Source organism: Mauremys mutica, chromosome 1 (assembly GCF_020497125.1).
Source record: "Mauremys mutica isolate MM-2020 ecotype Southern chromosome 1, ASM2049712v1, whole genome shotgun sequence".
Classification (NCBI taxonomy): domain Eukaryota; kingdom Metazoa; phylum Chordata; order Testudines; family Geoemydidae; genus Mauremys; species Mauremys mutica.
In genome coordinates, this window is record NC_059072.1 from 130,577,005 (window position 1) to 130,601,744 (window position 24,740).

At 43.5% G+C, this 24,740-nt stretch overlaps 1 long non-coding RNA gene across 2 annotated transcripts in view; it reads right to left on the bottom strand.

The window, feature by feature from the left end:
* Positions 1 to 734: 734 nt before the first annotated feature.
* LOC123354267 overlaps positions 735 to 24,740 on the bottom strand; it is a 95,951-nt gene continuing 71,945 nt past the window's right edge. For both annotated transcript variants that reach the window (XR_006574705.1, XR_006574696.1), the window contains exons 4-6: positions 11,164 to 11,313; positions 3,351 to 3,438; positions 735 to 2,056 (exon numbers count right to left, since the gene is read on the bottom strand). This is a non-coding gene — a long non-coding RNA (uncharacterized LOC123354267). The remainder of the gene's footprint in view (positions 2,057 to 3,350; positions 3,439 to 11,163; positions 11,314 to 24,740) is intronic.

Below are 24,740 nucleotides of genomic sequence, written 5' to 3' on the forward strand. Positions count from 1 at the left end.
TGTGCAGTTTGTAAAGCTGTTACTCTTCGGCTGATTAACTTTCACATTCCGGGCTGCTTTCCAGTCGCTCGCTGCACTGGCACGTGGCTCTGCAACGTGACTGCTTCCCCCCAAGAGCTGGTGGTTGCCAAATAGGCCAAACCTAAGCCAAACACTTGCAGTCAGCGAGGACACTGCTGCGGAGGGAAAAGAGGAGGAGGAGGCGGAACATCAGTCCAGGAGGTGGAGAAAAAAATAATCCCAGAGAGTGACTCAGGATGGGACAGTTTTTCGCTGGGATGTTTTTGATGCCAACTACCTTTTGCGAAACACCATCAAGTTGAAATCGAGTCAATTACAATTAAATACATTGTTTCAGCCACCAATCCTGCCGCTCACCCTCTTTGCTTAGGTAGAAGAAAGGGCATCACAATCACATTTTCCTTGTTTTTTTTAAATGTTTTTTTTCTGACTGATTGCTTATGAAAGATTCATACAAACAACAGAGTCCGCAGAGGAGCAAGGGAAAGTGACAGTATTCAAAGAGCTTTGAAATTCACAAACACTGAAAAAAGATACATTCTTTTTTCTCTCTAAATTTTCAAGTATAATAATCTTAGGAATTATTTGTCACAACGGGAGGTAAAGAATTTCAGATAAAATGTGATTTTTAAAAAAAAGTTGTAATCATTTTCAAAGGGATAATCTCAGTTTTTTTCCATTGAGATTTTACCATATTTTCATGTTTCCCCACTTAAAAAAAAATCTGTCTACCCCAATTCATTTAAATACATATAGCTCTAGTTAATAGTAACAACATCATTGGATTGTCCAAAGTGTGCCAGGTGCTTTACTGACAAATATGAAAATAACATCCATACCCCAAAGAGCTATTTTGCCCTCTAAATGTCCATTTTGGCGTCTGTGTTTATTGATGGCACTTTTGGTGCCTATGCTTTGGTATCTATGTTGATGGCACTTATCGAGGAGAGACTGGAAAACCTGCATTTATTTAAAAAATAAGGGAGAAAAATCTGAGTTTGGGAAAACTGATTAATAATGAATAGATCTTTTATAATCACAATGAAATGTAACTATATATTTATATATAATCATAATCAGCAATATAGTACCCTGTGTTTTAATAACAGCACTTAGATAGAACTATTTCTCTTCAAAGTGCTTTACAAATATTAACCTCCCAATGTCCCTGAGAAGTAGGTAGGTAGGTAAATATTATCCTCATTTTACAGATCAGGCTATTTATCGGGGTCAAAGTGTTAAGTGGCTTGCCTCACATCAACAAGGAACTTGGTGTTCACCGAAGAATTACAGCCCTGGAGTTCCTGGCACTCACTGGTCAGACAAAAATCTGCTACTTTTTGTTTTCTGCTTCTCATGAATCTTTAAGCTTGGTGTTCAAGAGTTGGGAAAGTGGGAAGAATCTCAGAGCACCAGAAGCTTCCTTTTGTTTATTCTCAGGCAAGGCAGGCTAAAGGGACATAGGTGGTCCTGTGCAAGTATCCTGCTTATTAGTGGATAAAAGAGGTTTTGAATGGCGAGAGAGAGAGAATGAAATGATATGGGACACAAAGGCCACTCCAGTAAACTTGCTGCCGTAGATTTGGTGTAATCATAATTGGCCTTGTTCTTGCCAAAGCTCTAAAAGTTTCTGCCATACTTTTATTTTCTACCCCCTAAGGATTCACACACCAGAATGCATATCAAAACAATAGTTTAAATGTCCCATTTCAAACCCATCTTTAAACTCTACTCGGGAAAGCCGGATACAGTATTTTGCATTGAAAAGTAAACCTGGAGCGACTCAGGGTTGGATTGTTCCCATTCTTGGGAAGGAATGGAGGCAGAGGAAAAGTCAGTGATATTCTCCCACATTGTTCTTTATTGTAGAACAGGCTGCTGGATTGTCCCACCATCTTCATAGAAGCCAGGCTGGAGCATTTTTCTGGGAATCTTCAAAGGGTTGCAGGTGGTATGACATGTCTCTCCTGCCCCCCTCAGGCTCTGATTCTTATTGCCACCTGGATCCTAGCTCTGTGGAGCATCCCATGAAGTCCTAGGAAGGGGTAGAGATGATGACATGGAGGAAGGTGGCTGACTGCAAAGGAGGGTTCAGACTAGATCTGGGACCCCACCACATACAGATCTTTGGTGTATGATCTGGCCCTCAGTTTTTACCCAATTTCACTTTCAGGTTCTCATGTACCACCACCATGTTGCAATGTCTGAGGTACAAACACTGCAAAGGAGTGGATGCTTTATGTTTTAATTGCAATTGAGCAAATCATGGAAACATGATTTTAGGTTTTGAGAAAGCTCGTGGAATTTTGTTTGTTTGGTTTATTTTGGTTTTGTTTTGTTTCTTCTATGTTTTTTTAAAAAGAAAAACCTAGAAGTTGGACTAAATTTGACCTGAAATTGTCCTCTTGACAAATCACAAACTATAAAGTCATATATTTAATTAGCAGAGTTTGTTTGTATTGTCATCTAGGTACAGTAATTATCCATTGAAATAACAATGTCCTTTATGTGAGATCTTTGTTTGCTTTGCAAGAATTTGAACTGTTTGGAAACTTGGAATGCCTGTTCTAACTTATTGGATTTTTATGGAAGCTCAAATTAGCAATTTAGTTTCCCACATAATTGCATGTCATCATGTGCCTTGTCTTAGACACACACTGAGTGCCAAACATTATGAGTCATATTGTATCTATTTCAAATCATCATCTTATGCTTAACAAAATTACAAAGGTAATTCACATTTAAATATCAAGGAATTCTCAAAGTTCCGCTTTGGTTTCACAACGTCCTTATTCCCCAGTGAAGCATTGTCTAGGTTAAGTCTGCCATCTATTCTGAATTTTTTGGGACTGTCATAATTCTGAGGGGTCTATCCCTCATCCTGCAATACTAAGGCCCTATCTACAGACAGATTGTGTACTGTATAACTATGTTAGTTAGGGGTGTGATTTTTTTTAACCTATAACATATCGAAGAAAGCGGAAATTGATAGTAATGAATATAAATCAGAAGTTAGGAACTATAGAAAATTGATAAAGGAAGCAAAGGGACAGAAGGAGAAATCTATGGCCAGCAGAGTTAAGGACAATAAGAAGACATTCTTTAAGTACATTAGAAACAAAAAGAATCCTGGCAATTGTATTGGTCCATTACTGGATGGAAATGGTAGATTTATCCATAGAAAGGCAGAAGTGTTCTATACTTGGGGAAAAAACAGATAATGTAGTCATATCATATGGTAACACTCTTTCCATTCCACTAATATCTGTTAAAAAGCAGCTACTAAAATTAGATCTTTTAAAATCAGCAGGTCCAAGTATCTTACATACAAGAATTTAAAAGAGCTGGCTGATGCACTTGCTGGATTGTCAGTGTTGATTTCCAATAAGTCTTGGAGCACTGGGAAGTTCCAGAAACCTGGAAGAAAGGTAATGTTGTGCCAATATTTAAAAAGAGTAAATAAGATGACCTGGGAAATTATAGGCATGTCAGTCTGTCATCAATCTCAGGCAAGATAATGGAGCAGATGATATGGGACTTGATTAATAAAGAATTAAAAGAGGGTAATATAATTAATACCAATCAATGTGAGTTTATGGAAAATAGATTCTGTCAGACTAACCTGATATCTTTTTTTTATGAGATTATAAATTTGACCGATAAAGGTAATAGTGTTGATGTAATATACTTAGACTTCTGTAAGGCCTTTGACTTGGTACCACATGATACTTTGAGTAAAAAAACTAAAAAGATATAAAATGAACATGCCATATATTAAATGGATTAAAAACTGTCTACATGATAGGTCTCAACATGTGATTGTAAAGGGGGAATCATCATGGAATGGTTGTGTCCTGCAGGCATCAATCCTTGGCCTTATGCAAAACAATATCAGTCACATGGTGCTATGTTCTTTGGTCATTAAATAAATAGGAGATATACCAATCTCCTAGAACTGGAAGGGACCTTGAAAGGTCATTGAGTCCAGCCCCCTGCCTTCACTAGTAGGACTAAGTACTGATTTTTGCCCCAGATGCCTAAGTGGCCTCCTTGAGGATTGAACTCACAATGCTAGGTTTAGTAGGCTAATACTCAAACCACTGAGCTATCCCTCCCCCCAGTCAGCCCTGTACTTAAAGGTGGCATATTCATTTCAGGACATATTAGCGTTCTAGCATAGAAAAAAATCTGGTATGGATGTCCCGGATGACTGGAAAAAAGCTAATGTAGCGCCCATCTTTAAAAAAGGGAAGAAGGAAGATCCAGGGAACTACAGGCCAGTCAGTCTCACCTCAGTCCCTGGAAAAATCATGGAACAGGTCCTCAAGGAATCAATTCTGAACCACTTAAAGGAGGGGAAAGTGATCAGGAACAGTCAGCATGGATTCACCAAGGGCAAGTCATGCCTGACTAACCTAATTGCCTTCTATGATGAGATAACCGGCTCTGTGGATGAGGGGAATGCAGTGGATGTGCTATTTCTGGACTTTAGCAAAGCCTTTGATACAGTCTCCCACAGTATTCTTGCCAGAAAGTTAAAGAAGTATGGGCTGGATGAATGGACGGTAAGGTGGATAGAAAACTGGCTAGATGGTCGGGCTCAACGGGTAGTGATCAATGGTTCCATGTCTAGTTGGCAGCCAGTATCAAGTGGAGTGCCCCAAGGGTCGGTGCTGGGGCCGGTTTTGTTCAATATCTTCATTAACGATCTGGAGGATGGTGTGGACTGCACCCTTAGCAAGTTTGCAGATGACACTAAACTGGGAGGAGTGGTTGATACGCTGGAGGGTAGGGCTGGGATACAGAGGGACCTAGACAAATTAGAGGATTGGGCCAAAAGAAATATGATGAGGTTCAACAAGTACAAGTGCAGAGTCCTGCACTTAGGATGGAAGAATCCCATGCACTGCTACAGACTAGGGACCGAATGGCTGGGCAGCAGTTCTGCAGAAAAGGACCTAGGGGTTACGGTGGACAAAAAGCTGAATATGAGTCAACAGTGTGCCCTTGTTGCCAAGAAGGCTAATGGCATTTTGGGTTGTATAAGTAGGGGCATTTCCAGCAGATCGAGGGATGTGATCATTCCCCTCTATTCAGCACTGGTGAGGCCTCATTTGGAGTACTGTGTCCAGTTTTGGGCCCCACACTACAAGAAGGATGTGGATAAATTGGAGAGAGTCCAGCGGAGGGCAACAAAAATGATTAGGGGGCTGGAGCACATGACTTATGAGGAGAGGCTGAGGGAACTGAGATTGTTTAGCCTGCAGAAGAGAAGAATGAGGGGGGATTTGATAGCTGCTTTCAACTACCTGAAAGGGGGTTCCAAAGAGGATGGATCTAGACTGTTCTCAGTGGTAGAAGATGACAGAACAAGGAGTAATGGTCTCAAGTTGCAGAGGGGGAGGTTTAGGTTGGACATTAGGAAAAACTTTTTCACTAGTAGGGTGGTGAAGCACTGGAATGGGTTACCTAGGGAGGTGGTGGAATCTCCTTCCTTAGAGGTTTTTAAGGTCAGGCTTGACAAAGCCCTGGCTGGGATGATTTAGTTGGGTTTGGTCCTGCTTTGAGCAGGGGGTTGGACTAGATGATCTCCTGAGGTCCCTTCCAACCCTGAGATTCTATGATTCTATGATTCTATGTCTGCAGCCTCAAGTCTAGTAGAACATTGCCAGAATATTTTTTTCACCTGTGTTTATACAGAGTAAGTTTTAATCTCGGCTTCATATTTTGCCATGCACCTAAACAAAACTGCAGTTATTGTTCTGGACTTCTCTCTGTTTTGTATTTCACAGGCAAGCTTGGAAAGGAATAGCTTGTGCTGTTGCAAAATTTTGTTTTTCACAGAAGTGAATCCTTAGGGCAGCTTCACTAGCTCTTCTTTCTGAGAAGCAAGACTTCTTCTAGGGGAGAACAACTCAGTGCTCAACCTGATCCCTGTTGATCACAGCAGTAATTGAGGGTGAGGCCTCCTAGGTGCCAGGTCAAAGGATCAGAATCTTTTACTTTTGCATACAAAAATGCATATCACTGCAACCATGCAGAATGGTGGCATGTTGCCAGTGTGGCCAGAATGCAGTGTATTATGGGTATTCTCTGCTTCCCAGGGCCTGTGGTGGTGGGTGGAATAGGACCCAGAATGTATGTAAATTAGAAAACACTAGAGGTTAGGCAGACCTCTGCATATGGAGAGCACAAGGGTGTTTGAAGACTTGTTTACATGGGGAAAACTGACCTTCATAGCTATTGTGAAATAACTATTCTGCTTACAGCTATTCCAGAATAGCCCCCTATGTGGACTCTCTATTCTGGAACAATTACTCTGTTTTGGAAGCCAAATAATTATTCCAGAATAAAATCACTTTTATTATGGACTAGAGTATAGAGTCCACCTGGGGGAATTATTTCAGAATAGCTAAATTATACCAGAATAGGTAGAGCAGAATAGTTATTCCAGAATAGCTATGATGGTCAATTTTCCCCATGTAGACAAGATCCTAAAGTCACTTTTCCCTCCTCTTTTCTGTCCTACTCCAAGCACAAGGATGGTATATTTAACTAGAATCCAGCCCCTTTCACGAGCAAGGGCCTAACTAGTGCTTGCTAGAGAGAAGCTAGAACTCTGCCATCTCAGAAGGAGGCATTGGGAAACCCAGTCAACAGCTAAAGGTGACCATATGTCCCAGTTTCACTAGGCCAGTCCCAATTTTTTATTTAACCAATCAGAACATTTGGACTTTTTTTTTTAATAACTTCACAATGTTGGTTTAAGATGATTTGCTACACCACCTCGTATTTAATCTGTGTTTTCTAGGGACACACTGCCCAGTGTCCAAGAGCTATGAATGGCATTTGGAGCAAAGAGAAAAGTCAAATGAGCATAGATGTTACCCAGACTGCCCATTGGCTCAAACTGAATGTTAGTGACACTTGTTCAGTGTTTCATAATAAACTCCTTCAGAATGGGAGAAAGCGGAAAGCTGCCGATCTCACTATTGAGAAGCTAGTTAGCAGTAGGGACAGCAGGACACCATTTTGAAAAAGAAGGGTACTTTGTGTTTTCTATGATTATTTCATGTTGCAAAATTGTCACCAGAAAAGTATTCTACTTTTTTACTTTTTAAAATATGGCCACCTATGCTGGACCCAATATCTTCCCATTTACACCTCTACCTCGATATAACGCTGTCCTTGGGAGCCAAACATTTTTACCGCATTATAGGTGAAGCCGTGTTATATCGAAGTTGGTTTGATCTGCCGAAGTGGGCAGCCCCGCCCCCCCGGAGCACTGCTTTGCCACATTATATCCGGATTCGTGTTATATCGGGTCACGTTATATCGGGGTAGAGGTGTATTTTATTAGCCACCTTTTTTAGGTAGCCCTGGCACATCCCAAACCTTCACCCAAAGTGAGGTGAAGCTGTTAGACTGTAATTGCTGCTCTTTAAGGCCAACGTGCACCCCACGGAGCAGTTAGTTATAGGAGCACTAAAGAGTGTATTAAAACACTAGCCATAATGTTTTTTGGCAGCCTTTCAACGGCTTTTATTTTCCAGCTAAACAATACTTAAGATCCTGTATGCTGCAAGTCAGCCCAGAGTTAATTGTTTAAACCTGTTTTAAAATCCTTTAGGATAGGGGGATACAGTGCAAGCACTGCCAACCCCCTGCGGGTTGATGACTCAGCGAGAGAAAGATGTAGTGGGTGAAAAGTCACATATAAAAACAAGGCTTGAGACTTAGCCATTGTATTGTCCTTCTCTTTGGGCTCTGGGATCCTCCTGGGTTCGCTGTAACAGAGCCAAGACTGTGCTATGGTCTACCACTGGTGAGCTGTCCTGATCTGCAGAAAACCACTGCAAATAATTTTATTCTGTAAGTGCTCTGATACTTCCCGAGTGTGGAATGGGCCTGAGATGGACCATTGGACCTGACCACCCCACTCTGGGGAACTTTATTCATTATTATTATTTAGCTCTTATATGGTATTTTATTTATTAATTGTGTCTAAGATCCCCACTGGGCACTGTACGAACACTTATTAAACAGATAGTTCCTGAACCAAAGATCAACATAGGAGCTGGACCCAAACTTGGCAGTTAAGGTGAAGCTCTGAATGTGACCCTTTGACAGACAGTTCTATGAAGTTTGTCATTGTGCTATCCAACTAAGATCCAACATGTTGTTAATATAGTAGACCTGATATCTCTTGGCTATATTGTTTCTAATAAAAAAGCTGTTTTCTGTGGGCATGGGGAGCAAATACACATTCACAATGTAATATCAGTGTGAGAGAAACCCCACAATTAACAGTTTGACAAACGCCTGTGTCCATGATGTGAAAGGATATTGATGTTGGGGTAGGAGGGAATACTTTAGAGAAAAAAAATGGCCTAACATTTTATGCAGGTCAGAGATAACGAGAGGCACGAGTCATCCAAAAGTCTAATCAAATGGGTTTCCACCATGTTAATCTAAATGAGGACATATTACCAATGTAGTCAACCTACCAGAGCAGGTTATAAGAAAGGAGGAACTCTGATGACTCACACAAACCACTGGAACATGTGACACCTTTCTGAGAAACTGCCCCTTTGAACAGCGGATCAGACAATAGAGTTTTCCTGCTAAGTCACTGGCGATATTTTGCTATTCTGTAACTTAAATTTAGGAGCTGGTGTGATGGGGTGTTCACAGTCCACCCCACACAAGGCTTGAAGGGGTAAATGAGGCCAATTAACCTTAACCTTAACAGCTGTTTGGCGCCGCAAGCCTGGGAGGGAGAGAAGCAGAGCGGGTCAGCGTGCTCAGGGGAGGAGGTGGAGCAGAGGTGAGCTGGGGCAGGGAGAGGTTCCCCTGTGTGCCGCACCCCCCTTACTTGCTGCGGGCGGCCCTCCTCGCGCCCTCCCCCCCCGTCCCAGGTCCCTCTGCCTAAATGCCGCCGCCGACCGGAGAAGCCGAAGATCCGGCTGCCGCGGTCGCTGCTGAAGGACCCGAAATGTCGCCCCTCAAATGCTAGTGCCCTAGGCGACCGCTTAGGTCGCCTAATGGATTGCACCGGCCCTGAGTCCAGGGAAGGAGCAGTAGAGGCTGGGAGAGTAAAAGCCCAGAGCTGCTGGGTTGAGGGTCCCTGGACTGGAACATGGTGTAAAGGGCGGGCCTGGGTTCCCCTACCAGCCACAGACTATGCAGTGGAACACCTAGGACAGTTTGCCTCAGAGGACTTTTGATACCTTGGAGGCTGGGTAACCGCAGGAAGGGGCATCAAACTAGGTGGCAGAGCTAATTCCCCAGATGAGCCACAAGAAGGCGCCACTGAGTGGTGAGTAGAGCAGACGCCATGATACCTGCCAATAAACAGTCTGTCTAGTACACAGCTAGATGTATGTATTCTTACTATAGATTATTTGCCTAGAGGGTCCTAGAAGTCCAGTGGTGCCAGGCACTGTACAGATAGAGTCCCCACCCTGAAGAGTTCGCATTCTAGATGGGCAAGGCAGATGAAAGGTGGGGGAAAAGAACTAGTATTGCCTCACTTTCTCAGATAGGGAACTGAGAGGCACAGAGGTTCAACGATGTGGCCGATTTCACCCATGGTGTTGATGGCAGAGCTGGGCAATGAGCCCAGCTCTCCTGAGTCCCAGTTCAGTGCCTGAACTACAAGGATCATTGCCAGCAGATCGAAGGAAGTGATTATTCGCCACTGGTGAGGCCACATCTGGAGTATTGCGACCAGTTTTGGACCCCCCCCCCACTACAGAAAGGATGTGGACAAATTGGAGAGTCCAGTGGAGGGCAACGAAAATGATCAGGGGGCTGGGGCATGTGACTTAAGAGGAGAGGCTGAGGGAACTGGGCTTGTTTAGTGTGCAGAAGAGAAAAGTGAGGGGGGATTTGGTAGCAGCCTTCAACTACCTAAAGAGGGGTTCCAAAGAGGATGGAGCTAGGCTGTTCTCAGTGGTGGCAGATTACAGAACAAGGAGCAATGGTCTCAAGTTGCAGTGGGGGAGGTCTAGGTTGGATATTAGGAAACACTATTTCACTAGGAGGGTGGTGAAGCATTGGAATGGGTTACCTAGGGAGGTGGTGGAATCTCCACCCTTAGAGGTTTTAAGGCCCAGCTTGACAAAGCCCTGGCTGGGATGATTTAGTTGGGGTTGGTACTGCTTTGAGCAGGGGGTTGGACTAGATGACCTCCTGAGGTCTCTTCCAACCCTAATCTCCTTTGATTCTATAACTCTTTCCAGTTCTCTTTTGTTTTCTGATTTTTTTTCTTTCCACTTGTGTAATAATTTGCCAATCAAATCTGCTCCTGTTTAAGGCGATTTGGCTGCTGTCGCAGATGTTATAATTGGGACTGTCATTGAGTGTTACCTAAGAGACAAAACTTAATTAGTTGATGGTAGTAAACACTTTTGAACATGGAAATTGCTAAACAGGGGGTTGTTAATTATAATTATTGAACTAAAATATGACCTTAGAAGTGGCAAAGTCAGGGTGACTCATAACTCAGGCATAGGGGAGGTTGTGATCTCCCTCCCTAAGGGATTTGCCCTAGTCATTTAAGATGGGTTACAGCTTGAGTGTTCCCTTCAACTCAGCCGCTGTCCAGACACACAACCCCATCACTCTTGTTATTGTGGCAAGTTCACAAATTAGGAAGTCTGGGAGCATGAGGCAGGCCTCAACTGGGCTTCCCTCAGAGTTGCTTATTCAACCTGTCTCTAGGGTGAATGCAGGCTAGCACTGTGGCACAACGGTCTAGGGCTGAGTCTTTCAATGCCTTCCCACAATCCTCTGGGACCTCCCTGCACCATGTCTTTTTCTTGCCATCTATCTATTCCCTGTGTACTGACCAGAAGTCACTACCACTACGAATAGGCCTGCTCAGTGATTTGTTTCCCCAGCTGTCCATGGCTCCCAGTAGCAGCAACTGTGCTCATCTCTGGTTCAGAGCTCCAATGTTCAAGAATGCACACAGCCAAGTCACTGTCTCAGCCTGCTGCCGGCCATCCAGAGGCCAGTACAGGAGGATTCACCTACCATTAGAAACAGCAGCCACTATCTCCACTTCTCCAGCTTTGCATCCAGTTCACACACTCTACTCGAGAAGAGTCAAATGGTGGCCACTGCCAAAATACCCACCACAGCCTTTTGTGCCCCGCTTTGTCTTCCTCTCCCCAAAATGAGTTGCACTAATGCCAACATCAGGTACGAGTCATTGCTCTGAGTAGGCTCCATGCCTCACTCCCAGTTGGAACGAAGGCTGCAGGCAGAAATCAGGAGCGTGGCTACCTGGAACAGGTTTAATTGTGTGAGTTGCCTGCTTTGCACCATTTCCACCCACAAGCCCCAAAAGGGACAAACAAGTTCTCCTGCAGTACCCAGTGAGAGCTATCATATAGTGGTGCAGCTGACCCTGTGCACCATGGGATGTGCCCCCAGAAGTCTTGGCACCACCCATGACTGAGTAGGCCACTGAGTGGATGTAGGTCATTACAGTAAACCCCTCCCACCACTTGACTCTTCCCCTGAAGGAGAGTGACCACCCTACAGAGTAAGTTATCCCAGGGTAACAATTTGAAGTTGAAACATTTTAGTGCATTCTATAGTGTGGGAACAGCCTAACAGTGACAGAGATGCTAGCAAGGACTATTTGGGGTACAAGGAGAATTAAACAATTTAAAAAGTAGTAGGAAGAGTTACAGGCCCCGAATAGAACAACATATTCACACACCGCTGGATTCTGGTAACATTTAAAACATAGTCTAGAACATATTTGAACTTTTTGGATTGGGCCTCTCTTGCATTTTAATTGATCTATAGTTTAAGGTGGTAGTTCATTTTTAAAATATATTTTTCAGTGTTTGTATGGGGTCTCCTGAGGTGCTTGGCAAAAGATGGGGGTCACCTAATGAGCAAACTTAGTTTTATTTTGCATGGTGCAGCTCTCAGAAAGTCCTTATTTTTACTTTGATTTTTTTTCATGGCGAAGGCCCAGATTTTTGTGAGAGATTGCCAGAATAGTAAGGACAAAGGTCTTCATCACCTTCAGATAATTGAAACAACTCTATGGTAAGCATCAGACCTCATAAACCCAAGTCTGAAGATAATAAATGTGGGTTTGCTTAAGTGTTCAGTGTTGGCCTAATTTTGCTCCCATTTAAGTCAGCTGTAAAACTCCCATTGACTTCAATAGGAGCAGAACAGGGCAACTCTTCTGGACATGTTGCTCACACTCAGGTCCTGCCAGGCCTTTTTGCAGTTGACAAGCAGCATCTGCAGTCACACTTGCAAAACTAAACTTACAAGGCATGTAAGCCCTCATGCTTCAAGGCAGAACCTGATCACCAGCAGGTGACAGCAAGAAACTTTCCCTCTTGTGTAATGCACAATTAGGTGCATTATGGGTGTTTTATGCCTTCCTTTCCGCAGCATCTGGCATTGGTCACTGTCGGAGACAGGATACTGGATTAGATGAAATATTGGTCTGTTCCAGTGTTGCAATTCCTATGTTCCTGTCTCCCTGGTGGGCTAACATCCTGTGATATCCTTCCAGCTGGTAATATGCCCAGGACAAAGTTTTAGCACCATCAGCCTCCCGAGCTGCCTGCGGCCTCAACGCAGTATTACCAAAATAAAGCTTTTTGAATGCAACAAGTGTTTGGGAATGTGCTGTGTCTCTCTGTGAGGGTGCCAGAGTGTACGAGAAATGGGGAGGGGATTTTTCAGAACTTTGCAAGCATGGATCCCACCCCCATGCTTCTCAGGGAAACACAAATGAACACTGAAACCGTGCAGAACATGTTTACATTAACCATCCAAATTTAAATTAACTTCAGAAAAACTCTAGGGATTCATTTCCCTTGGTACAAATGCAGCTGTTGTTATCCCTTAACCCACCCCCCAGTACACTTCGTGCAAGAAAAAGCTAGAGGCAGAAGCCAACCACAATGGGAATCAGAGTAAAACTTGTCCCTGGGGTTGTTTGATTTCATTTTTAATCAGATGGCTTCAATTTCTCAGGTTAGTTTCAGAGACTGCCCCTGTTCTCTCCACTCACACCAGACACACAAAGAGTTTCAGGCCATTCATTCACGGCACAGGTTCCCTACAGTCTGCAGCAAGAATGTTTACTCCTAGTTCCGGTTAGCTGCCAGTCAGAACATTAGCCAATCGCTGGCTATGTCCTTATAGGGACGTAATGTGTTTTGCGAGCTAAAATGAGCATATACATTCAGTCAGGCAAGTCAGCAAACTCCCGATCTTATTTACACCTGACAGAATTTGTGAATGTTCTGGTAGGACAAATTAAGTCTTGGGGCTCTGGTCCTTACCCCAAAGAGCTGTGGGTTGATGGGAAGGGGGAAGGCAGAGTTTCTTGAATATTTAGCATTTGTTAAGCACAAGCACTTTAGTGTGGTGGGTGTGTTAATAAGAAAAATGATGATGGCAGTTTTATTAGTGCATATATGCCCTGGAAATAGCTTATAGATTCGTTCACTGACTTCTTTGAGATTCTCTCCTGCGTAAAGTAAAATATGTATCATTTGGCAATGAGATGAGTATGTGCGGGGCTATGATAACAGTCTAAAAATATTTCAAGGGTGTAAGCACTGAGATGAAGGGGGATTGTTTAGTGAAGCACAAGGGTGAATAACAAAGAGATACAGGAGGAGATTTAGAAAAAGAAAATGTAGCCTATCAGGAAAAATGTCACACTGGTAGATCTATTAGGCTGGTCCCCTAGGGGAAATAGTGAGAGTGAGATATTTAAAAATAAATGGGGGCAAAGAACTAGAAAATGTGCAATCAGAAACAATCCTGCACTGGTCATGGTTCAGCTGTATTCTTTTCTTCCCTTTCTAATTCTCTTCCCCCAATCTATTTCTCTTTTCTAATCCCTGATATTTGTAGGAATTGCCATACTTGATCAGACATGCGGTCTATCTAGCTCAGTATCTCTCTCCCCCTTTGCCCTGTCTGTCTTCTTGTTCTCTGTGCTCCCTCTAGCCCTTTCTGTCCCTGCTACTTGTTGCTCCATAGTTATTCCCTTTCTACACTGTCCCATTCCCTTGGTTCACTCTTCCCCTCCAATTCTTTTGACCTTTACCAGTTTCCTGTTGTGTAGCATTGCTGTGTTCCTGTGTGATGGCACCATTAACAGTAGTACTTTGCTTTAGGATGTATGGTGAAAAATGCTCTTTGCAAAAGAGGGTAAGTGTCGTTATCCCTATTTTGACATGTGGGGAAACTGAGGCACAGAGCAGCAAAGGGATTTGCCTAAAATCACACAAGCAGGTCAATGGCAGAGCAGGGGGATGGAATTACTCAGTTCACCTGAGTCCCAGGCCAACGCCTCCTCCACTGGACTATGCTGCTTGAGTTGCACCTCAGTCCTGAAGCACATGGGAAGAGTGAGGAGTGTGTTATGCTGAGAGAACTTCCCATGTATTGGACAGAGCAAGGGAAGAGTGTTATGTTTCAGGCCATTAAAAGGCAGTAGTTAGAGACTTGGGGAAATGACAGGTGGGGGGAACCTGTAGATCTTTCCTCATTCCTCCCAGACCCCCCCCCTAATAAATGCATATGCTGTTGTTACCATTTCTTTTAACAAATAAACAAGGCAGCTGTAGCCTTATTTACCAAGTAAGGAAATCTGTATAAAACATTCCCCAGATTTGAAGTAATCGTGTTTTTCAAGAGACTATATTTAAAAAAAAAAATTGGCACATAGTGTCTTCTCCTAAGTCCAGGAAGGCACACACATTTATTTCCCAGTAGCAGCACACTGCGTACTGACTGTAACTAGGTGAGAATACTAAACAGACCCAGTTTCCCTACTGGCTTCTAAAAAACAGGGATAAATTCCTCTGCAGAGAAAAGACAGATGGCGTGGGCATTGCTAAAAACCTGGCTTCCCTGTATCAGAGAACTATACAAATCCAAAGGCTCAGAGCATGGACAATTGTTAATGAATTATTAGTATTACTGAGATGTTGTCATTCTTTGCTAGTAGTAAAGGGCTGGCAGAAATCTTATCCATTTTGGGAGGTACAGTATTTCTACGAAGGTAGCAACCTATCCTCCTTCTGATGAATAATGCACTCCTTCTCCTGCCGGCTGGGGGAGTCAGGACATTGTTGGTGGTGGTGGGGATACGGACAAATGAGCTGAGAGTGGTGGATGGTGATTGAGAGCTAGCCTATTGCACAGGGGTAATTCATAAAGAGAGTTACACAGTCTCTGCAAGGTAAGAATAGACCGTGTTGTCTACAGAAAAATCAAAAGCTTCCATTCGGGGTTTGGAATTCAAACCATTGCAAAGAAGCATCTAACAACAATGAAGAATAGCAATGGTTCTCATTTTATTTCACTAACAGTACATCTGGATGGCACCTTGCAGGGCACAGGATGCCAATGAGCTTTATAGATAGATGGGGCCTGATTCTGCACTGCTTTGCACCTTGTAGTGTCATTCACCCCCATACAAAGTGAGTGGAAAGACCTTGCTGATTTTTCTCTGATGAAGAGCGATTGACATGTTCCACCCCAGCTACCAAATGAGAATACTCTGAAGTCCAACCAGTACTAAGTCCCAATCCTCCATTCTCTCAGAAGAATTGCTCAGGATACGACAGAAGGGAAGGGGCGAAGGTGGCTTTAAGCCACGTTTGTGTCCCCTGATCCAGCAGCCATTCGATTCGAGGCCTGTCTCCTTGCCCAAATTAGAGCAGCTGGAGATTGCTGTACCTTGTGCAATCAATGGCAGTCAAGGATCAGAGGAGTACAGGGATGCCCCGACCATGACCCTTTTCCCCAGCCATGACCTCTGAGCCAGCCACAGGAAGGATGGTAGATAGGACCTATCATGGTGGCTCTGTACCCAATATGTTTTCCCCTACCCTCCTAAGCTGGGAGAATGGAATTTTGCCCATAGAGTTTCACAGGCATTTTGTAGTGGTGTGAGCAAGTTACTCACAAGGTACAGGGCAATGGAGAATCAGGCCCAGCGCACAGAGTGAAACGTGTCTTTGATGATTCAGAGGAATAGCAAAAATTGGCTGTCCAGTGGAGTTGGATCTTTAATTAAAAGGATGAATGAAAGGCTTTAAAGTGGATGGGATGCTTTAAAGCGATTGGTGTGTACCTATAATCAGTTGCCCCTTATTGCAGGTTTCATGTATATTATAGGCTGGGTTGGTAGCACCACCTATTATTAAAGTTGCCTGACACTTCCTATTATAAAACCATGTTTTCGGTTGCTTGTAACTTTGCCTATCTACCACCACTGAAACTGAATTTTTCTGTGCCATGTGTCTGTCTTAGGCTGAATTACTCTGGAAAATTTCAGCTGAAATGATTGTCATTTCCAAGAATGAAGCTAGGAAAAATACATAGCATGTGTCCATGTTAAAAAAGTCCTGCTGACATTTTTCTTTAAGAAGCTCTAATGCCCTCGTGCTTTGGATCAAGGACTTGAAATTTGGTAGGGAGGTGGCATTCTTTCAGGGAGGCGCCATCTGCCATCATTATGAAAAGTTATAAGCCTTTGGAAAATTGCAGTTCACACATGCTCAGTAGAGACTTGCTGTTGCCTATTGGCAAAAATCATCAAAGGTTCCAACCACACTGGGCATGCTCCAGCCCAGGACAGGCAGAACTTTCCCTGTGATTGTAGCCCTGGGCTTCTTCAGGCCATGCTACGTCCAGGCCCCTGAACTGAGTGTGGGGAGCCTGTCTCTCCTGTGCGCTCAATAAGCTCCCTGCTGGGCTCAGCCAGTCTGGAGGAGAAGGAAGCTGTCTGATTCAACTGCAAAGGGGACAAGAGCTGGACCCATTGTTGACAGGGGAGAGTAGACTGGGCTAAGGAGCCTGGGAATGAGAGGGGAGCAGAAACTGAGACTGGAGGCAAGGTCAGCCTTAAGTACATTTGTGACAGAGTGCTGAGAGATGGAACCTGAGCCAGCACTCTGGTCACTATTAGCACCAGTTAGGTTCCTCTGGAGAAGGCCTAATTGGTCAAGGGTGGGCTTGATTACTAGGCCAGACTGGGTTAGGAAATGAATGAGCTCATTAGCCCATCAACAGGTGAGTGGTTTAAAAAGAGCATGGGAAGGAAGTGCTTGTGGTGAGTGTGTGTGCACAAGACTGATCATACGTGCATGTGAGAAGGCTAGGAGAGCTGACAAGGGGAGTTCTCTAACACAGACACATCGCCACACAACACCCCCCTCCTACACACACCCACAGAGGAGGAGGTGCTGGAAAGCTGGAAAACAGGGCAAAGGTATGGATGTATTGATATGTATTGGTGGAGGGACTGAGGCACTGTAAATGAAGCACATACTGGTGTTTATAAGCAAGAAGGTCTCAGAGTGGTCTGCGTTTGTGGAACATTTGTCCCAAAAGAAATGACCCCTACTCTCTGTAAATCATCTCTGTTTTCTGAGGTCTTCATTTGAGAAGTCTTACACAGCGGTTGTTCTGTAGGGTGAGTTTAGGGGCCTGTTTACATTAGGGATTTTTGCACTGGAGCAATGGAAATTTGCAATTTGCAATCCAGCAACATTATTGCAACTCCCTCCCCAACCCAGTGTAGATGTGCTGCACTACTGCAAGCCCCGCTTAACACCAGTGCCACACGACTGTGGTGGAGGTCTGCTGCAGTGTAGCTAGATTAGTGTGGATACTGGGGCAGCCATGTATTTGTATCCACGGTAATGTAGAGAAGGCCTAGGGCTTTGTAGGACCAATGGAAAAGCAATTTCCAAAGCCTAGGGGCTTCCTGAGAGCATTCTGCTTCCAGCCCTCTGCAAATCTTCTTAGCGTAAATGCAATGTGCCTCAAGTGGCACGTGACCAAGATTCATCACCAAATCTGATCTGCTGGTTGGATCATTAGCATCCCCTGCCTGGGCTGGGTACTGATGAGGAGTGTGACATGGATGCTGGTCCCTGCCCCCCCTGCCGATCAAATCTATGGACTGTTATCAAAAGAACTCCAGCTGATTCCAGCTGTCACTATGTATGTTAAAAAACAACAACAGGGAACATGTGCAAACACATGTTTGCAATTGCGATGCAATGCAATTATGATGATTGTACCTATCAATGGATGTTTGCAAAGGCTTGCTTTACTCATGTGCCCAATTGTTTAAACTGTAGCCTTTCCAGTCAATGGGACGTACTGAGAGGGAGACTGACCGAGCAGTGATAGTGTCAGATAAATTATCTAAGAGGCTTTCCCTGACATTTACTAACTAAATACTCTTTATTATCATAAGTGTGAACCAAATATTCCTTTGATCGTTTTGGAAATTGTATTGTGATTTCTTCCTTTAATTGTTTTTTTTACAAGCTTAGGTGTGTGTTAGTCCTGAGATGATATTTTGTAATGTAAAGCAAATGCTGAAGGTTATCTGCAGCTCCCAGGATTCATGCAGATTAAACGGGGAAAGGAAGAAGCAAGATACATTTTTTTCACAAGTTCAGCTTCTAATGCTGGAGGCTTCTTTCCAGTCAAAACAAGGCTCTGTCAGGGTTACTTATCTCAGGGATCTTAAACACAGTATGTTTCAATAGCCTGTGGGCAAGAGACCTCATCCACTCAGTGCTGTGCTTAACTCAGGGCTGGATCTGCTGACATTCTTGGAGACTGTTGCTCCATTCCTATCCTTTACAGCATCAAAACATTGGCACCTGGGCCACTTGCTCCCTCCCTGCCTCTGTGTAGGCACTTTCAGTACTGTTATGCCTCACTTTTGTACAATGTGACCACTTCATCACGTGGCGTTGTTTTCTTAATTCTTCCCGTTGGTGCCCTGGAAAGATTTCTTTAGTCACCTAGGGAAAGCCCTCTGTAGTCACAGTCTCATGGGGAATTTTCTGGGACAGATTTTCAGAAGTGGGCTCTGATTTCACACTTTGAGTTTTGCAGTGATGAGCAACTGGGCCTGGAAGCCCTGATGTTCCAAAGGTCTCATTTGGGCTTCTGATTTTGTGTCTGCACATAATTTCATAAGAATGGCCATACTGGGTCAGACCAAAGGTCCATCTAGCCCAGTATCCTGTCTTCCGACAGTGGCCAGTGCCAGGTGCTCCAAAGGGAATGAACAGAACTGGTAATCATCAAGTGATCCATCCCCTGTCGCTCATTCTCAGCTTATTCCAAGCAGACTGTGTATGTAACACTTCAAAATGCAGATTCCATCCTTTGAAAATACAGGATTATTTATGATTTCAGTCAGTATAAACATACAGCACACACATTCCATGTGTTACAGGTAAGGCTTACTTTGTTGTAACACTTTTATTTGGTTCCAACATGAAAAAATCCTTTACTACCTAGGGACCAAGACATTTGGTGTCACCAGTTGGATTTTTAGATCATAAACTTATTGTGTAATGACTGAGATATGCCTATACTTCAAATTAACAATTTAAATATGACAGAATCTCTTATGCAATTAATCCTGGTATATATATTGTTGGACCTAAATTCAGTGGCACTAAATATTGTAGTAACTGGTACTCTGGATGCACAACCTCAGAGGGACTATCCAAATTGATCTGTGGGTTCCTACACTAGAAACTTGAGGTCCCAAACAGATCATATGTGAATATCCTCCATTCTTTTCTCATCCTGGTAGGTCAATGATTGTTAGTGTTTGCCTGTCCCCATACTGGTATTGATTCCTTTGACCCAGCTTCATGTGACATCTCAGCACTTCCATCAGAATCAGCAGCAGTGTGGGAATCATTTGTAATAGTGAGACAATAAGCCACAGCTTCTGGGTTTAGTGAGCTGGTTATTATAAGTTGGTTGCTCTTCAGATGTTGTTCCCCAGTGTTAACAGGCACAGTTTTTATTCTGACCTTGAAGATTAAGGAACTGAATCTGTATGTCACCATCTGAATTGTCAGACCAATTCTGTTCCTGGAAAAACTGGGTGTGATGCTGACAGACCAAGTTCCAGATCTGGCCAAGGCCTAAGCATCAGCTGGGAACTGATAAACTCACAGCTGGAAGCCAGGTCAATTGACCTGTGTATTAGTAGAAATCAAAATGATTGTTAAATATGTAAGAATGTACAGTAGGATCTCAATTATGAACACCAGAGTTACAAACTGACCAGTCAACCACAAACCTCATTTGGAACCAGAAGTACACAATCGGGCAGCCGCAGAGACAAAAACAAAACAAAAAAACAAGTATAGTACAGTACTGTGTTAAACATAAATTACTAAAAAAAAAGTTTTAATTTTTTTTAACAAGGTAAGGAAACTTTCAGTGCTTGTTTCATTTAAATTAAGGTGGCTAAAAGTAGCGTTTTTCTTCTGCATAGTAAAGTTTCAAAGCTGTATTAAGTCAATGTTCAGTTGTAAATGTTTGAAAGAACAACCATAACATTTTGTTCAGAGTTACGAACAACTCCATTCCCAAGGTGTTTGTAATTCTGAGGTTCTACTGTATTTGGTGTTTAAACTTCATGAAAATGAATGGGACGCTGCATGTATTGTTTTCACTTATCTGTGTCTTGTTAGAACGTAATAGGAAACCTTTACATTGTATAACCCCCCTGTAACTAAATAACACATCAAACAAGAACATAAGAACGGCTGTACTGGGTCAGACCAAAAGTTGCCCATGCCCTGATAAATTTGGGACAAGTACCCAATCTCCTGGGGAGAGAGCGGCACTGTGAGCTGTGTAACCCTTCTTTCTGGGGAGCTGACTTTCTGGAGTTTTCATTGACTAAATTAAAAGCTTCTCTCACCCATGCTTTCCACTTCTGCACATAATTACTATAGTCCTCTGCTAATTCCTGGATTCCCTGTTAAACCAAATATGAGGTCAATTGGCAAGCAAAGGGCTCTCCCATTTGAAAGGTAAAACAGAGAAAATGCTGTTTCATTACATTATAAGTATACATACAAGAGCTTGTTTAAGAACTCTTTCCAGTTAGATTTCTGATCTTCAGGGAGAGTTCTCAACATTCCTAGTAGTGTTCTATTACATTGTTCAACTTGGGTTTGTTCTTGACCTTGCAATAGAGTGGCCAGACAGCTGCCGAATCCACGGGACCGGGGACCTCCGAAGGCAGCCTGCTTGCCATGCATGGGGCGGCAAAATACCTAGAGCCGCCCCTGCTGCTCTATCTGGTCCCTTAGGTCCAGCAACGGAGACATGCCCTGATCTTCCATCCTAGCAACATCCTTGCTGTCTTAAGTGCTGATTAACATACCTAATTAGAGCTAACTGGTATTTTCTTTAACTCTGCTTTGACTCTTTCCTGAAACGTTTAAGTAATCACAAATAATAAGGAGATCGTCACTCTGTAGCTGGTAAAACTGCCCTTCTAGCTGGATGTGTAGATTTTCCAGCCTACCGTCAGCCATCTTTGTTTGCTACAACACTCTCAGTTGCAGCAGCTAGCTGTATTGCTTTGTAAGGCCTGCTCTTTGGAAGGTTTGTTTTCCACCTTCAGAGATCAGCAGCTAACAACCCCTCCTGGCTGGCTTATCAAATGTAGCACACTTCAAAACATGGATTCTGTCCTTCAAAAACACAGGACTCTTTATTATCTCAGTTAGTGTAAATGTACTGCACACACCCACAGTACAGAGCAGAAACTGAGGGATTTGTGCAAAACAGAGCTCCAGACAAATTGTCCACCCCCATACCACAGCAACCCCAGACAAGAGAAGCTTAGAATGTGTAAAAGTCACCACCTCTGAGGAACAGAGTGGGGAGTTGTCCAATAAGTTCAACCACTGTGCACTCCCTTTTGTGTATGTCTTACTTGGATTTAGCTCTTCAGTGGGAGCTGTGGTTGCTCAAGACCTCCCAGAGAAGGGTAACAAAGCTGATCAAGGGTATGGAACAGATTCCATACCAGGAGAGACTAAAAAAATTAGGGCTGTTCAGCTTAGAAAAGAGATGGCTAAGGAGGGGAGGCTATGATAGAGATCTATAAAATCATAAATGGTGTGGGAAAAGTGCATAGAGAAGTGTTATTTACCCTTTCATGCAATACAAAAAGCAGAGGTCACCCAAGGAAATTAACAGACAGTGAATTTAACACAAACAAAAGGAAGTACTTTTTCATGTAACACACAACTAACCTGTGGAACTCATTGCCAGGGGATGGTGTGATGACCAGACATATAATTGGTTTAAAAAAAAGTGGATAAGTTCACAGAGGCTAGGCCTATCAATAGCTATTAGCCAAGATGGTCAAGGATGCAAATCCATGCTTGGAGAGACCCTAAGCCTCTGACTACCAGAAGAGCTCTGTGTAAACTCAAAAGCTTGTCTCTCTCACCAACAGAAGTTGGTCCAATAAAAGACATTATCTCACCCACCCTGGCTCTCTAATATCCTGGTACCAACACAGCTACAACACTGCATAGAATCTGGGAGTGGAAGACAGGGGTGGATCACTGCATAATTGCCCCATTGTGTAAACTACTCCTGAAGCTCTCATATGGGCCACTGTTGGAGACGGGATATTGGGCAAGATGGACCAGGGTCTGACCTAAGGTGGCAGCTCTTATGTTCTTATGTATGTTCTGTGATAGATCCAGGCCATTTGGGTACAACAAAGTAGTAGAAGGCAGATATACTGGCCACTGGATTAGCAGTTTTCTATTCCTTGAGTGACCAGAGCAGGGGCTGCTCCAGGCTAATGACAACACCTGACTCCAATTAATCTGCAAAGAGTCAGGTGAGGCCATTAAGCTAATGTGAACACCTGACTCTAATTAAGGCCCTTTTGATACTATAAAAAGGGCTCACTCCAGTCAGGCAGAGGAGAGCCAGGGGAGAGGAAATGCGGCTGAAGGACTGGTTAATGAAGACACCCTCAAACCATCGGTAAGGGAGCCCTAAGGTAAGGGTGAAGAAGGGAGAAGCAGGAGAGCTGTGGGGAAGTGGCCCAGGGAAATGTAGCAACTCTGGCAGTGAAAGGTTGGCTGCCAACAGCTGCTACCATTAGGGTCCCTGGGCTGGAACCCGGAGTAGAGGGTGGGCCTGGGTTCCCCTCAACCCACCACTACAGGAACATCTCCTGGGAGGGGAAGTCAGGCCTCTGTCAGGACAGGAGGCTAAACTGTTCTGCAATAAGCCCCCAGGGACAACAGAGACTGTGGGAGTTCTCTCACCAACCTCCTTGCAGCCTATGATGAGAGACTCAGTAGACTGTAATCCTGGCCCTAGAGAGAGAAGGGCTACGTGGAGGGTCACAGTGAGCCACTGAGGCTAGCATAAACCGCCTAGAAGTGCGGGACCCACAGAGACAAGGTTGGAGCTCTGCCACAGTTCTAAGACCTCTGAAAACTCAGGTCACTCATTTAGGTACCTAAAGGTGGATTTATTTTCCTAATTTCCGGCACCTAAGTTTGAAAAATGGCCTTATACCTTATTCCTCATATGAATCAGATACTAGTGCTTAGACATCTAGATCTATACATACAAAACTTTTTCTGCCTTTGTATTTAATCATAATGTGGGCACTGAATTGGAGGTCCGCTTGAGGCACTTGGCCCAGTTGCTCTTATCTTTCTCTTGGTAATCAACCAATATTTTCCATGAGACTTGAAAAACTGAGGTCTAGTCTGCTTTGTATGTATACTTGTGACCTTAAGAGCATCCCAAATTCAGAAGGCAAGGGGCTCACTGGTAGCAAGTAGTGAGTGTCCTCTGGCCGGATCCGTTCAGTGTATCCCAATTCACTGATGTCATAATCTGTATCTAAAAGATGTCATGTAAGGTATCATCAGAAAACCAATAACACACTGACCATTAATATTCCTGTGTGGTGTATATATAGTAAATACCTGATGGACTGTACAAATGTGAAAGAAATATGGGACTACAATATATTTGAACCAGAGAAGTCTGGGGAATAGATAAACAGGCTTTTTCCCAGACAAAGGAAAAGCCGATGCCTCCAGCCAGCTGTAGTCACAGACAATTGGCAATCAGAGTCAAGTTGCCATTCATTGGCATATTGGAGGCTGTAGGGACAGATAAAAAATTTGCATTGTAGAAAGCGCCAGCAGGGAAGAAACCAGCATGGAATCTTCTCCACCAGACTCCATGGTGCCTCTGCTCACAGCTGGGGCAATAAACTTTAAGAAAGGTACATTTCAAAGTTCACTGGACTATAAAAGAGAGGGGTAAAGAACCTCAAATTCTTTCACCTAAGAAGACTTGTAGCACTTTGTACTTTGTGGGAAATCCTGACCAAAGGGGTGGGCAGCCATCTTGCTGAAAGGAGGTGGGGTAAGAATATTGCCTTGAACCAAGACTACACTTTTGTTAAGTCTTAATCACTAGCAAGCATTATTCCCTTTTATTTGCTTGCAACCATTTATCCCTTACACATGAACTCATGTAAAACCTCTGTTTGTTTATAAACTTCTTTTACTTCTATTCTATATCAATCCACTGCTGTGTTTGACTTGAAGTGATTATTAACTCCAGTTAAAGCAACAAGCTGCTTGATTTTGTCTCTTTAAAGAGTAACAGACCTTAGCATGCCTCTGAATGTTCCAGCAGAGGGCTGGACATTTCAGGGCAGATGGTTTTGGGGAAATTTGGGACTGGGGTGTTTCTTGGAGTCACATGGCTAATAGTAACTGTGATGTTGCACCCCATAATACTTCATAGAAATATGTTTATGAGTGTAAATATGACACAACTAGAATGTGTTTTAT